The sequence below is a fragment of the Petaurus breviceps genome, unplaced genomic scaffold (genome assembly GCF_028583685.1).
Source record: "Petaurus breviceps papuanus isolate PSGF00001 unplaced genomic scaffold, PetGlider_PUasm1.0 90752, whole genome shotgun sequence".
NCBI classification, from domain to species: Eukaryota; Metazoa; Chordata; class Mammalia; order Diprotodontia; family Petauridae; genus Petaurus; species Petaurus breviceps.
In genome coordinates this window covers 12609047-12615046 of record NW_027187336.1, presented here as the reverse complement: position 1 = coordinate 12615046, position 6000 = coordinate 12609047, and the positions used below count along the sequence as shown (strand labels likewise).

The 6000-nt window shown below is 37.5% G+C and overlaps 1 pseudogene; it reads left to right on the top strand.

Annotated features, from left to right (window-relative positions):
* Positions 1-2655: 2655 nt before the first annotated feature.
* The window catches only part of LOC138146134 (B- and T-lymphocyte attenuator-like), a 29411-nt pseudogene continuing 26066 nt past the window's right edge, over positions 2656-6000 (top strand).

Here is a 6000-nt window from a genome sequence, read left to right as displayed (position 1 = left end):
TCCCTTTCACAGATTTTAAACTTGTCCCAGTTGTTAGAAATCATCTTTAATCTTTTTATACACAGACTTGCTACTTCTCAGCACATCAAGCTTGCCGTTTAGGAGTTTCATAACTGAAACGGGCTCCCTTCCCAGGGTTGATGACCTTGCCCACTCAACCCCCTTTTTCATACACATAAACAATTTCAGAACTTTACAAAACTTACAAGAGGATTCACAGAATCTTTCTTTACATAATTACCAATAATTACTTTTCACAAACATACTCTTATAAACATTTGATTTATACAATGGCTTCCAGATAACTGAATTAACAATTTCATATTTCATAAATAATTACCAAAAAAAATCAATTAAAAGCCCTCTTTTTAAAACAAAAACAAACTTAAAAATTCATTAATTTCTCAGATTACAATACATATGATCAAAATGCTCTATTCATTATTTTTTTCTTTTTGTAGCGTAATTCCTAATTTAGCAGCATTTAAAATATAAGAGAAATTACTTCTCTTACAATCATGAATAATACTATCTACCAAATTACACAAGAAATTCTAGAAATATTATAAAAACATATTCAATACCTAAAATTTTAAACTTTGAAACCAATATCAAATAATTACCAATTTGACAATCTTAATTTTAATTATTTCCAAACTACTTTACACAAAAATATCATTCATCCCGTAACCATTGACATAAAGAAAATTTCACATAAAATTACCAGCATAATACATTTAACTTTTAGCCTCCCCAGTTCTCACCCAGACACACATTTGATTTAATACATTTAGTCTGTGTGTGTCTTGTGCAAGCCAAGACCAAAAACACCTTTACAATCATATTAATCTTAAACAAATCCCTATGATGTGGATTCCACTACAATCCTTACAAAATCATTCTAGAGGGGGAATGTCATACAATGAATCAATTCCTTAATGCCAAATAGCAATATAGACCCCTTTTTAATCATTTTACCATTTTTCTCTAACTTTTAATACCCTTGGCCCTTTAAAAGAAAATATCCACAAATATGTTCTCTTGAGATTTGAATCTCTCATCCATTTTCATATTTTCCTAAAGAAAATTACAAGAAGTTTACTTTTCCCTTGTCATGATCAGGTCAATTTAAAATATATGCTGGGACAAAATTCTAACTGCTCTCTTTGATTCTAATAATAATTACAAATCACAACAATCTATATCTTTTACCACAATCTGTGCCCATCTTAAAATTAATAACAATAACACCACCTAATTCTAGCCTTTTACTTGAAACAAAAACTTCCTCAAACCCTCTCAACATGCTTAAACCATCTGATACTAATGCAAGGACACCCCAGGGTGGGGGACATTCCCCCAGCTCACCCCTATGTCCTAACTTTTATATTTTCACTCATACCTTTATTTCTCTTTCCCAGTCTTTCAAACCCATTACTTAGACTACCTACATTCCTCCACATTCTGAATTAATCATACCCCAAATTTTTTGCTGCTCTTATGTACCTTAAAACTAAAGGGAATTAATGCCTAACAATTTTTAACAAGAGAGAGCCACATCTCTCTCCCCTGTCTGCCCCTCCTTTCCTGAGAGGCTTACAAAAAGTATCAAATTACAGGATTTATGTACCATCCCAATCCTTATGTGCTTTTGCACTCCTAATACTTTAAAATGGGATGGAAGGGGTGCTCCCTTTCAAGCACCTCTCTCTCTTTCAGATTTTCACTTTTCCCATTAGAAATTAACTCTCAATATATCTCAGATTCTTTTGATTTAGAGGTTTTTCCTTACCTCCCTCTTTATTAATAGTTTGTCAACAAAATCTACTCAGGTACTCTGAGTGATTCTTAATCTCAGACCCCTCAATTTTCTCCTCTAATAATGATTATAGGGGCGGCCAGGTGGCACAGTGAGTAAGAGCGCCGGCCCCAGAGTTGGGAGACCTGGGATCAAATCGGGGCTCAGATACTTAGCACCACACCCAGAAATAAGTGGCCGTGTTATCTTGAGCAAGTTACTTAACCCCAATTGCTTTTTTAAAAAAAATAGTGATTATAAACTGCCTAATCTGTCTAGTTACCTTCTGTGGTTTCACTTTTGGGCAAGGTAGTAAATGGGTAAATGTTAGTCAGTCTCAGCCCATTATTGATTTGAGGGGGAAAAATTCCTCTCTTTTCTTTATCCTTTTCTGTCTGGCCAGGACCTGGGACACAGAAAGAGAAAAGGGGATTTTCTACATTATTAATTTTAAGCAATTTAATTAAGACAATTTTCTATCTTTTTCTTTCCCCCATTCACCCTCCTGAGAAGAGGGAGGGAAAGACGAAGTTCAATTTCAACTGGAGCCTCACAGAACCTGTCAAAAATCCACAGATAAAAACACAGAGACACAAAGATTTAAACTGACTTTACACACATCTCATCCCACAAATAACAACAATATTCTGTCATCTTTTCCCTTCATATTTTGGTAATTTGTGCCTAATAGATTATCTACTGGTACCTCACATTTATGCTCCAATTGTGCAGGTTTAAATTATACCCCTCTATCTCTGAGGGGTTTCCGAGCTTTAGCTAAGGCATGCAACCAGAGGCACCAGTGAAGAACTCAGGGCATGAAGTCATCATATGCACCCTCCTGATATGCTTCTGATATGAGAACATCTCCAGTCATGTATAAAAATGAAGCGTTCCTTCACGTCATCTTCATGGCCTCAGCTCTAGGGATCTTGTTTGTACAAGGTAAGGTAGTTCATTCTGTTATCTCTGTTTTTGTTTCTACTTCCATACAAGTGTTATAGATGTGTTTGGGAAAATGTTTGTTTCTGGTGGATTCCAGATGATAATGTTGAGGACCAAGAATGTAGTGAGTATTGGTAAAAGAAAATGGAGCCAGCAGAGTTGCCTTAACAAATACATAAGAAGGGAACACAATTAGGTGATAATATGACTAGATGAATTATATCCTCAAGGCCAGTAATTTTTAAGAAATGGCTTATTGGTAACAAGGACAATAGGCAAGAGAATGTTCATGGCTCAAAGTCACCACCCCTAAAAAATAAGCAAATCAGAATGTTTTCCAACCATATTGTGCCCTCCTGATGAGAGACAAAAGCTGATAAGTTGTTGTTGAAACCAACTTTCTATAGCTGTGTATTTGATTGTTAGACCATGGGTACTCTCTCATGTCTTGTCTCTTGACTAAAATATGTTTCCTTGCTTGGATGGTGTCTGTGTCTTGACAATTAATCGAATCAATCAATCAGTTAATCAGTCACTCAGCAAGCATTTACAAAGTGCCTACTATGTTCCAAGCAGTGTACTAAGCAGTCCCTGCTCTTACCTTTCTCCTGGGAGAGCCAACATACACATAAATCAGCAGCTACAAGTTAAGTTCAGAGTAGGTGGTAGGTATCTTTGCAGAGGACTAGCAGCTGGAGGCAGAGAATGAGAGAGGGAATCAGCAAAGGCCTCCTGCTGGATGGAGCGCTTGAATGTGAATCTCAAAGGAAGCCAGGGACCCTAAGTGTCCAAGGTTAGAAGGAGGACATTCCAGGCATAGTGGACAGCTGTCACAGCTCAGGATAGCTCAGGGATGTAATGATGGCTAAGTCCATAAAAAGTCCTTCCCCTCCCCCCTTTTTGCTATGTTGAGGGCAAGTGAATGATCAAAGAAACTTCCAGTCACAAGACTGAAGGAACAATAATTTAGGGAACTGAAAGCATTTTGGGATTGTGATTGCTAAGGTATAAGGATGATTTTTTAAAAAAGATTAATCTTTAAAATATTTATTTTTCAAGTTTTATTGATTTTTTTGTTTCTGACACCAAGTCACTTTCCAATCTGTCCTATCCTTCCCCCTGCTACAGAATCCTCCCTAATAACATTAACAACAACAAAATAGTTAAGCAGAAAACTAAGTGAGATATCGGGCTTCTAGAGGACAGATTATGAAACATCTTCTTCCTCTCATAGAGATTGGAGCTTGGGGAAGAGAAGGTAATTTTAGAGTTTGAATATTGGTATAATAGTTATGTTCATTGTCTCATTTGGTTTTGCTTAATTGTTTATTTTATTTTTACTATTCCTTGTTTACTTATTAGCTATATGACCTTGAGCATATCACTTAACCTTTCTGGGCCTCAGTTTCTTCATCTGTAAAATAAGGAGGTTGGACTGGAAAGCCTCTAAGGCCCCTTTCAATTCTAAGTCTATGATCCTATGCACTGTTATCAAAATTGTGATTTGCATCAGTAGTGTGGTGGAAAGACCATTTGACTAGATGGGTAGCCTCAGATTTTTGTTCTCATTTTACCATTTACTGGTCATATGACTTTGCATCACTCACTTGACTTCTCTAAACCTTGATTTCATCTTTATATGGGGAGAGCAACAGAACAGAGCAGAGTACAGTAATAGGTGCCAGGAGAAATGAAAAATTTAGATAAGACACTGTCCCTGACTTAAGGGACATTATAATATAGTAGGGGAGTAGGGGAATATGATACTCACACATATAACTATAATTTACAACATTACATTATAAGTACAAAACAAAGTAATGTGTTTTTTGTTCAGTTGTGTCTGATTTTTTGTGACTCCATTTAGGGTTTTCTTGACAAAGATAATGGAGGGGTTTGCCATTTTCTTCTCCAGCTCATTTTACAGATGAGAAACTGAGGCAAATAGGGTTAAGTTTCTTGCCTAGGGTCACACAGCTAGTAAGTATCTGAGGCCAGATTTTAACTTAAGAAGATGAGTCTTCCTGACTTCAGACCTGGCACTCTACCACCTAACTGCCCAAAGTACTGTGGAAGGAATGAAGAAGGAGTTGATTACCATCTGGAGGATGGGAAATTAGGAAAGAATGCCTGGAGGAAGCATCATTGTAGTTAGGCTTTAAAGGATGAGTAATAACTATAGGAAAGGGAAGAGACACAATGAAATAATAGTGGTTTAAAGGACTGCAGACCTTTGGGGAACACTCATATAAAGAGGTCAGGAATAGGGGAAGATCCAGCAAAGGCCTCAGAAAAAGGCCAACAAGAGAGGTAGAATGGAGGAGAATCAAGGGAGAGAAACCAAGGAAAGAGAAAGTAACCAATAGGAGGCAGTGATCAACTGTGTCAAAATCTAAAAGAAAAAAGTCAAGAAAGACAAAGTCTAAAAAAGAGTCACTGGATATGTTAACTAGGAAGTCATGAGTCACCATTGGGAGAGCACTTTCAGTGACTGCAGTGGGGAAGGGGAGAGATGTAGGAACCCTGATTGCAAGGAATTAAGCAGAAAATCCATAGCAAGGAACTGAAAGTACCAGATATAGACAACTTTTTTTCAAAAAGCTTATCTATGGAGGAGAGAAGAGAGCTGGGACTGTAGCTGGATGGGTCAAGGGAGCTTTTTTTTTAAAGCAATTGGGATTAAGTAACTTGCTCAAGGTTACACAGACATTTTTTTTGTGTGGGTGTTAAGTATCTGAGGCTGGAACCAAACTCAGGTCCTCCCGACTCTGGGGCCGGGGCTCATACTCACTGTGCCACCTAGCCACCCCTAAGGGAGCTTTAAAAAAAAAGATTGTTAAGTTCTGAGCATGTTTGTAGGCAAAGGCCAAGGAAGCAGTAGTTAAGGAGACAATGCAGGGGAGAGGAAGAGAGAGAGATACAGATAGAGAGAGAGACAGAGACAGAGACAGAAAGAGACAGAGAGACAGACATAGAGAGAGAGACAGAGAGAGAGGGAAGAAAAGAGAGAGAGAGGGAGTGAGAGGGAGAGACAGAGACAGAGAGAATGACTGTTAGAGAAAGGCTCTGAAGGAGGTGAACAAGAAAGAGATCAAAAGTGCTAGCACAGGATTAATTTAGGTGAGAAGTAAGTCTATCTTTACTTCCAGTATAAAAGGGAAGGAGAAGGGAGAGAGAGATGCTGAGAAATTGTGTCTTCAATGTCCTCAAAAATCACAAGACTGAATAATCTTATGTATAGGGGGAGATAAGGATTT